The 10550-nt window shown below is 41.0% G+C and overlaps 1 long non-coding RNA gene across 1 annotated transcript; it reads right to left on the minus strand.

Moving 5' to 3' along the window:
• Positions 1 to 9050: 9050 nt before the first annotated feature.
• LOC134928815 (uncharacterized) lies at positions 9051 to 10331 on the minus strand. Its single transcript, XR_010178030.1, has 3 exons — positions 10308 to 10331; positions 9461 to 9575; positions 9051 to 9377 (listed from the first exon to the last, which is right to left on the minus strand). It is a non-coding gene; the product is annotated as an uncharacterized LOC134928815 (long non-coding RNA).
• Between the last annotated feature and the right edge of the window lie 219 nt (positions 10332 to 10550).

Below are 10550 nucleotides of genomic sequence, written 5' to 3' on the forward strand. Positions count from 1 at the left end.
GTGGAGGGGTGTGTCTGTACGTAAAGCCGTTTTTTAAAACCTGATATACGGGAAGATATTCAGGAGGGGACTGTAGACACTGTCGAGACATTATGGGTAGAAATTGCATGCAGGGAAAAAGGAGTAAAAAAGTTAGTATTGGGTGTATGCTATAGGCTGCCTGGTATCAACGCATCTGATGAGGAATTGTTACTAAAGCAAACTGAAAGAGCAGCAGGAGTAGGAGACATAGTAGTGATGGGAGATTTTAACTATCCAGAGATAAACTGGAAAAACGATTCATGTGATACTGCTAGGGGCAATATGTTTTTAAACACACTTAATGATAACTACTTAGTCCAACTAATTGAGGAACCAACTAGGTACAATGCAATCTTAGACCTGGTATTAACAAACAATGGGGATTTGGTATCAGGTATTATAGTAGGGGAACCCATAGGAAACAGCGACCACAATATGGTCACATTCAATATCAGTTTCCATAAACAGCCCTATACTGGCTTAACTAGGACTCTAAATTTTAGCAAAGCAAATTTTGAAAAGATGAGGGTATTTTTCAGGGATATTGAATGGGAAGGTTTGTTTTTAGGAAAAAATACTACGGAGAAATGGGAGGTACTAAAATTCCTGCTAGCTAAAAATACACTCAAATTTATTCCTGTGAGCAGCAAAAAAAGGAATACAAATCATAAACCGATGTGGCTTAACAAAAAGATTAAGGAACTTATGGGCAAGAAAAGGCGAGCATTTAAAAAATACAAATCTGACGGGGAAGCAGAGTAATTTCAGCACTATAAGGAATGTAACAAAATTTGCAAAAAGGAAATAAGAGCGGCTAAAGTAGAAACTGAAATACTAGTAGCAAAGGAAAGCAAAGCGAATCCCAAAAAGTTATTTAAATACATTAATAGCAAGAGATTAAAGAAGGAGAGTATAGGCCCTTTAAAAGACAAGTTGGGAGTCTTAAGCAAAAATGATAATGACATAGCTGACACACTAAATGAGTTTTTTTTAACAGCATTTACTAGAGAGGACCCAATTCAGGGACTGACACACAATCTCAATAATGAGAATATCCCACTGATAGGTACTTATTTAAGCAAGGAAGTAGTCTGTGACCAATTAAAACATTTAAAGATTAATAAATCACCAGGGCCCGATGGTATTCACCCAAGGGTTCTAATGGAGCTTCACTCTAAACTGGCAAAACCGCTATTTTTGATCTTTAAGGATTCAGTTATATCAGGTATGGTTCCCAAAGACTGGCGTATAGCAGAAGTAGTGCCTATATTCAAAAAGGGAAGTAAAGCTGAACCAGGTAATTATAGACCAGTTAGTCTTACATCTATAGTGGGGAAAGTATTGGAAGGTATTCTAAGAGATAGTATTCAGAAGTTCCTTGAAGTCAATAAGGTCATTAAAAGGAATCAATATGGGTTTATGAAGGACAGATCCTGTCAAACCAACTTACTTGGCTTTTATGAAACAGTAAGCGCAAACCTAGATCAGGGTAAAGACGTGGATGTAATCTTTTTAGACTTTGCCAAAGCGTTCAATACTGTACCACACATGAGACTTATCTACAAGCTACAAGAATCAGGGCTAGGAAGCACAATATGCACTTGGGTCAAAAACTGGTTAGATAATAGGGAGCAGCGCGTTGTGGTTACTTTTTCAACTTGGACTGAGGTGCTAAGTGGTGTGCCGCAAGGCTCAGTATTAGGACTGCTATTGTTCAATATTTTCATTGACGACCTAACAGAAGGTCTAGAGAGCATGGTGTCAATTTTTGCAGATGATACCAAATTGTGTAAGGCTATAAATACAGAGGAGGATGCCGAGTCTCTACAGAACGACTTAGTTAAATTAGAAGCATGGGCAGCCAAATGGAGAATGCGCTATAACACAGACAAGTGTAAGGTAATGCACTGTGGTAACAAGAACAAAAATTACACCTACCTACTAAATGGGGTGAAATTAGGGGATTCTGTACTGGAAAAGGACTTAGGTGTCCTCATAGATAGCAAACTAAGCAGTAGTACCCAAAGTAGGACTGCAGCAAAGAAGGCTAATAAGATATTAGCATGCATAAAACGGGGTATTGATGCTAGGGACGTTATATAAATCACTAGTGATGCCACACCTTGAATACTGTGTACAATTCTGGGCACCGTACTACAAAAAGGATATCCTGGAGCTAGAAAAGGTTCAGAGGAGGGCGACCAAACTAATTAAGGGCATGGAGACGATGGAATACAAGGAAAGGCTTGAAAGACTAGGCATGTTTACATTGGAAAAGCGAAGACTAAGAGGGGATATGATCAACATCTACAAATATATAAGGGGACAATACAAAGAGCTTGCGCAGGACCTGTTTTTGGTTAGATCAACACAGGGGACTCGTGGACACTTGCTCAGGTTAGAGGAGAGGAGATTCCGCACAATACGGCGTAAAGGCTTTTTCACGGTAAGGACAATACGTGTTTGGAATTCCCTGCCCGAGGGAGTTGTAATGGCGGAATCTGTCAACACCTTTAAGAATGGGTTAGATAAATTCCTAATGGATAAGGATATCCAGGGGTATGGTGCAGTCATGCATTATAGTTACTATAAATAGGGATAAAATGCAACGGCTGACATCAGCATCAGTCAGAAATTTTAGTCAAATCATCATGCATAGGAGGCCACAAATAGGTTGAACTCGATGGACAATTGTCTTTTTTCAACCTCAGATACTATGTATGTTGCTGTGCGATGGATTTAACAAAGAATCCATTCGCACAGCCGATCGCAAGAGATTGAAAGGAAGAGGGCGTTCGTGGGTGGCAACTGGCCGTTTTCTGGGAGTGTTTGGAAAAACGCAGGTGTGTCCAAGCGTTTGCAGGGCGAGTGTCTGACGTCAATTCTGGGACCGGACAGGCTGAAGTGATCGCAAGGGCTGAGTAAGTTCTGAGCTACTCAGAAACTGCACAAACTATTTTTGTACCGCTCGGCTGCACATGCGATTGCACCCTTGCACAGCAAATATACTCCCCAGTGGACGGCGACTATGCATTTGCACGGCTGCAAAAAGTAGCTAGCGAGCGATCAACTCGGAATGACCCCCTTAGTCTGATCTTGTCAGGCATTGCTAATGGTCCCTATATGTGTATGCGACAATGTCCTTGTTTTTAACAGCCTGAAATTATGTCTGATGTAGCTTTTGTACAAGGACATTTCAGGTGATAGCCTATTCCTGTGTAATTACAATTAATGTACTTTCTGATATCCCACTTTTTATTGTATTTGTCAAAAAAGCCTATTGTTATTTTCATATACTACCACGCTCCACATTTATTGGAGCCTTTTTTGTTGTATATAACTCCTCTTTGTATATTCAAGAGACTTAGGGGGTAATTCCAAGTTGATCGCAGCAGGAAATTTTTTAGCAGTTGGGCAAAACCATGTGCACTGCAGGGGAGGCAGATATAACATGTGCAGAGAGAGTTAGATTTGGGTGTGGTGAGTTCAATCTGCAATCTAAATTGCAGTGTAAAAATAAAGCAGCCAGTATTTACCCTGCACAGAAATAAAATAACCCACCCAAATCTAACGCTCTCTGCACATGTTATATCTGTCCCCCCTGCAGTGCACATGGGCCCTCATTCCGAGTTGATCGCTCGTTATTTTTCATCGCATCGCAGTGAAATTTCGCTTAGTGCGAATGCGCAATAGTCGCACTGCGACTGCGCCAAGTAACTTTGCTATGAAGATAGGATTTTTACTCACGGCATTTTCTTCGCTCCGGCGATCGTAGTGTGATTGACAGGAAATGGGTGTTACTGGGCGGAAACACGGCGTTTTAGGGGCGTGTGGATGAAAACGCTACCGTTTCAGGAAAAAACGCAGGAGTGGCCGGAGAAACGGGGGAGTGTCTGAGCGAACGCTGGGTGTGTTTCTGACGTCAATCCAGGAACGACAAGCACTGAAATGATCGCACAGGCAGAGTAAGTGTGGAACTACTCTAAAACTGCTAAGTAGTTTGTGATCACAATAATGCGAATACATCGGTCGCAATTTTAGGATGCTAAGATACACTCCCAGTAGGCGTAGGCTTAGCGTGTGTAACTCTGCTAAATTCGCCTTGCGAGCGATCAACTCGGAATGAGGGCCATGGTTTTGCCCAACTGCTAAAAAATATCCTGCTGCGATCAACTTGGAATTACCCCCTTAGTTTGAACTAGTTTATCTTTGAGGTTTTTAGATCTCCTGCAACTTATTTGAATCTGTTCTGGAAGAAACCTTGCCCGCTCAGTATCTATATGGCGTACATTCCAGTGTTTATTCATGGTGTCTCTAATTTGTTTCCACTGTTTGCAAAAGGTGCCTATGAATCTGACATTCTCATCAACATTTTGGGTCTTATTTTTGGGAGTCAATAGAGATGATCTTGTGATGATGTTCTCTAGTGTTCCTGATGGTCTTCTTGATCAAACGTTTACTAAAACCTCTAGTCACAAGTCTCTCCAGTTTCTCAGAAATTTTGAGGAATTCCCCTTTTGGAATACCTTTGATTGTTGCAGGTAGATGTGAACTTGAAGTATGTAAAATGCTGTTTGTAACGGTTGTTTTGGGATAGAGATCTGTTGATAGACTCCCATCCTTTTCTATCTTAATTGTCAGATCCAAAAAATGAATCTGATGTTGGCTGGCCTCCAGAGCAATGCTGGCCACATTCTAGGTCGATATTGCGTACAAATGTACGATTTTGCCTTGTCGATCGATGCATTTTGTGACATCGTGCATGTTTTGGGTGCGATTACAACGCAATGCGCATCCCCGTGGGTCTAATGTCGCATCAAATGATCATACATGCAGCCCATATTATCCATCGTAATCGTATGCACATCGAACCATGTTTATGCACATACGATGTGTCGTATGCTGGAACATTCGATCAGCATCATTTAAGTGGCATATCCATGGACACTCCCACTCGCCTTTTTACAGCTCCATTGATGGCAGGTGAGAAGCGCACACAGCACACCACTCAATTAAGCCAGGATTACACCGCATCTGGGCCCTCATTCCGAGTTGATCGCTCATTTTTTCGGTCGCACAACATATTCGCAAAGTTGCGTTAGTGTAGTAAATTTGCGAACATCCGCCCCCAACGTATTTTTGCACATTCGTACGCAGTATTACACAAAGTGGGCGTACGCCAAATGACATCGCAGTAATGCGAAACCATCGCAGCATTGCGAAGCCTTCGCAAAAACACATATTTCATTGTAAAAATACTAACTTTTAGTAGATTTACTCATTTTTCCTACAAATTACACACTTTTAAGGTAAAACGTCTTTTTTTTTTTGATTTTGCGATTAAGTGAAATTACCCCTTTCATTTTAAAGTACACAAGCCCTTGTCAATTACGAATCCAATTAGTGTAATGATTGATAATGTTCCGAAACAATTAAGTCAGGCCCAAAAACCAGATTAACACTTTGTTGCCATAATTGTCCATCAACATGTAAAAGTGTTTTTTTTAAAAACTATTTTATTTTAAAAATTTGTATATCTTTTTTAAAAGATGTTGTTTGTGAATGAAGGTGTTTACATGTTTATTAACACAATAATCTCCTAACTCATTTTTTAATTCTAAACTTACGTTACATGTGAGTAATGTTTAATGTAAACTATTTCTGCCTGCCATTCTGCTGATCCTTTTTTGCATTAATAAGCACAACACCCGGTTAACTTGAATCATTTTTTTTTTTTTTTGTATTTTTAAAAACATTATTTTTTTTTAAAAACAAACAAAATCAAGCAAATTTTTGCAATTCATCCAGACACATGACAACACCATTCAGGTGTTGTCGCATTCTGGCAATAATGCCTCCTAAACTTGTAGGATCTCCAACTGCAACATCTGAAATTAAGAAGCAACAGAAACATTAATAACTGAATTACATTACTTATTATCCAAGAAAGGCACAAAGCACACTTAAATGCAGGCATGTCAAAACTGCTGGCCTCCAGCTGTTGTGAAACTACATCTCCCAGCATGCCTTTTCCCAGTTTTGTGGTCAGATAATGCAAAATCTGTGTCAGGGCATGCTGGGATGTGTATTTTTTCTCCAGCATGAGGGCCGCAGTTTGGACAGGCCTGCTTTAATGCCTAAGTGACTACATCATGGCTGCTTTAAGGATAAATCAGTAGCATAATACACAATCCTGCTCAGCAATGTTTTTTTTTTTAAACTAGAAAGTGAACCACACCATGTTGTCCATTTTCTACTACGGGAGTTCAATTTAAGATGGGAAGTAGACCATAGCAAACAAAAAAATTAAACATGTTATCTTGTAAAAGTGGGCATAACAATTTAATTTATAATATTATTGCTTGCTATGGTCAACATCCCATGTTAAAGATAACTACCATCTTAGTAAATGTAACACCATGTTGCCATTCATTCACATCTGGAGTGAAGTGAATTAAATTTAAGGAGGTTTGGTCCTGCATGATCACACTGCATATCAACATCTTCAGAAGGACTACATATCCTAGCATGCCCACAATCCATGTAAATCCAGTTTCCAAAATAAGGAAAAACAGGTTTAATTGTTACAAATTAGCATTTTGTGAGTGTAACTTTAACACCACAAATCATTGTGTTGTTCTGCTTGCTAACAAAGTGAAGCATGTGTTTTGAAAGTGCAAACATTATGAATAGAGAGGCACAAGTGTTAAAGACTAACAACATACTAAACTGCACTCAGCTATAAATGTTTTTGTTAAAAATAAACACATATTAAACTATGTAGTCCTGGCAACCCTGTCAAACTAATTAGTGTCGACCTAGAGTGGACACACAACACATTGCACACATAAACACTACATATAATGATACTCTAAAAAATATCAATGCAACATGCACACCATCAATAATTACTGAAAATGTGTACCTTGCTAGCTGATTTAAAACAGTACAACAGTGCATGTTTGTACATTGTAAGTGTAAGTAGGTCATATTTTGAACTGAAATGTAAAAACACTTACTTTCCTCAGCAACATTAGTGTCATCACTGACCCCATCAGGGGCTTCTTCTGCCCATTCTGTGGGTGGTGAAGGCAGCTGGATGGGGGAAGGAGGAGGGATTGGTGAAGGAGGAGGGATGGGGGAAGGAGGCTGGATGGGTGAAGGAGGAGGGTTTGGGGAAGGAGGAGAGATGGGGTAAGGAGGAGGGTTTGGGAAACTAATTTCTGAGGGTGGGTCTGATTGAGAGGGCGAGGGGGGCGGAGAGAATGTTAGGCCAATAGAGGGTGAGGGGGGCTGAGAAGGGGAGTTGGAAGTAGAAGGAGAAGGGGACTGGGAAGGAGGAGAAGGGGTCACAGAAAGAGAATGAGAGGTGGGCTGAGAAGGGGAGTGGAAAGGGGAGTGGGCCTGGGAAGCTGAGGGTGCCTGGGAAGCTGAGGGTGCCTGGGAAGCTGAGGGGGAGTGGGAAGCTGAGGGGGAGTGGGAAGCTGAGGGGGATTGGGAAGTGGAGGGGGAGTGAGAAGGGGAGGGGGACTGGGAAGTGGAGGGGGAGTGAGAAGGGGAGGGGGACTGGGAAGTGGAGGGGGAGTGAGAAGGGGAAGGGGGCTGAGAAGCTGCCTGATGTGGGCTCACTTGCTGTCTTTGCCGTTGTGGTCGTCCTATAATGATATTTGTTGGTAAATTTTATTTGCATGTTAAATAACATACTAAACATTTGTAAATTACACTGTTCTGTTCCATGTAAAAAACGCATTTTTTTTTTGATTTAAACAACACATTTTACAATCCTCTTCATGTTGGCCCCACCAACCAAAATGTTTCAACAAAAATATTTGGACGCTCATTCCTTAATCTATTCCATTGAGTCATATTGATTGGTCTAGGCAACATCACCAGATCACTATTCAAGCCACCTTATTATATAGACACCACTGATCAAGTTTTTGTGTACAGTTTCCTGCCTGGGTATTCATTCTGTACAACATGCACTTGTTTGGTAACACTTTGACACATTCAGTACTGTTTGCCCTAACCACACACACACTGTCCTATTTTTTAAATTTGTTCACTCAGTGTTGCTATTAGCCTACCACTTAGTGTAAATTTGCAAATTTTATGCTAATAATCTTATGTAATGTAACTTACTGCGTGCATGCATTTCCCTGATTTGCTGGCGGATCTCCGCCAACAGTTCTGGAGTCCTCCTGCGGAGATCACTCCATCTCCTCTCTAGCTGGATTATTCTCCGCCTGCTGCGGACGCGAGACCGCAGTAGGTGGCAGACCTCCGCGTAGGCCTCGCGCTTAACCCGATTTGGGATAAAGCGCCCAACGCGGCCTACGCGGCGGTCCATCACCGCAACCAGGACGCGGAGCTCCCGCCTGGTGAAAGGTGCCGCACGCATCATGGCAATGGCGTTTTCCTTATTTGGGCATATATTTATAGTGTCTGTTAGCATGTGATTGGTCCAAAATCTATGCTGTCATTTCTAATAACTTTATTGATCTTTGCATTGCTGGGAAGAGCAGAGTGTTAAATCGCACGAGCGGAAATACGCAGTCGCAGAAGGAATAAAAATAAAATAAAAGACAACACCAACACAAACACAGACACAGACACACACACAGTTTAGTTTAAATTTCAAAAAAGATCTGTGTACTCACCACAGTTTGTGTGATCATTCAGCTGGACAGTCACAAAGTGGTCAACATTCATTTTCATTTGTTTGTGTGTTTGTTTTAAAAAACATGTTTTTAGGTAAGAAAACAAATAAGGACACTATTTAGCAACATAACATTATTATATTTGCAAATAACACATTGTAAGCTTAACCTGTTTACGGATATTTTTTAATAAAAAAAAAAAACACACACCAAAATAATTACACAATGACCTTACAATAGCTTTAAAAAATACAACATTAAAAAATGAACATAAGCATACTGTTTTTTGTGTTAGAATAAAAAAATAATAAAAAAAACTATACCTGAAATATTCTGCAACAATGCTTGCCCTGACTTCGCTCCCCCTCCGTGTAACACTCCCCCCACCAAAGTGTCGGACAACCCCTGGCTCCTCATCAGGCAATTCCTCTGTCTGAGGAAGCTCTACGCTACTCCTTACCGCGATGTTGTGTAGTATAGCGCACAGGACCACTAGTTTACTTGCCATCTCCGGCGAATACATGATGTCGCCACCAGTGCGGTGGAGCACACGAAACCGGCCTTTAAGGACCCCAATTGTGCGCTCCACCAGCTGCCTAGTGGCAGTAAGCGCGGAGTTAAATGCCGTCTGTGGTCCTGGCCTGGGATTACGGTAAGGAGTCATGAGCCAGGGGGTGCAAGGATATCCACGGTCTCCTGTTTGATGAGAATAACAAATTAGAAAGAGTATATTTTTTATAAATTAGTAATTTCAGGCCAAAAATAGTGGGCCAACTCACCCAATAACCACATGTCTGCTCGTTGACTTGATCTTAATCTGTGCCATATCCCTGATTGTCTAATGACATACGCATCATGGGAGTTTCCGGGAAACTTTGCATTCAGGGAAAGGATCTGGAGGGATGGTCCACAAACAACCATTACATTCAGAGAATGAAACAGTTTCCTGTTTCTAAAAATTTCTTCATTATGTCTTGGTGGCTGAATAGCTACATGTGTGCCATCCACAACCCCAATAACATGTGGGAAGCGACTACCACCTTCCTAAAATTGCCGCTTCACCACATCTAGGGCACCAACATCCAAAGGCATAGCAATAAATTGCTTCACACGCTTTAGGAAAGCCTGGCAGACACGCCGTAGGACCTTACTGAACTGGCCCTGCGACATGCCAGCCAGGTCTCCAACCAAATGCTGATAAGAGCCTGTAGCCAAAAAATGTAACACAGCAAGGAATTGTGTCAATGGTGGTATTGCTGTAGGATACCGAATTGAAGACTCCAGATCACTCTCTATTATGGAGAGAGTGTCTAGGATTAGATGTGGTGGCAGCCTGTATCTACGCACAACAACATCATCTGGCATCCCAAAAAGTAGGACACGGGGTTGGAAAATTGGTGGCCTAGCACGCCTCCGTTGCCTTGGTTGATGAGGAGCCGGTTGTGGTTGTGGGGCTGGCGGTTGGGGTGGGAGTGCTGCCGTGGGTTGGGGAGGTAGGGCTTCTGCTGCGATAAACACTGACATCACACACTTTAAAAAAATATAACAGATATGTTGAATAAGACAAAAGCAAACCACAAAAAATATACAACAAAACATTTTTAAAAAAAGGGTGTGTCAACTTACTGCAGGAGCATAAGACATATTTTCTGTGTTCAATTCCGGATCAAAATGAAAATGTTACCAAAAAGGGTATAAAAAATTCAAAAGTTAGAAAGCTACATATTTTAAAAACATTTTAATATAAATATAAAAAAACAATATACTCAGAGCATCAAACACATCACAAACACCTTCAAAAAAATTAAGCAAAATAGGCAAAAAAAAAACATTACAACACAACAACCAAAGTTATCCCTTTAGTAGCTA

This window comes from Pseudophryne corroboree, chromosome 5 (genome assembly GCF_028390025.1).
Source record: "Pseudophryne corroboree isolate aPseCor3 chromosome 5, aPseCor3.hap2, whole genome shotgun sequence".
NCBI classification, from domain to species: Eukaryota; Metazoa; Chordata; class Amphibia; order Anura; family Myobatrachidae; genus Pseudophryne; species Pseudophryne corroboree.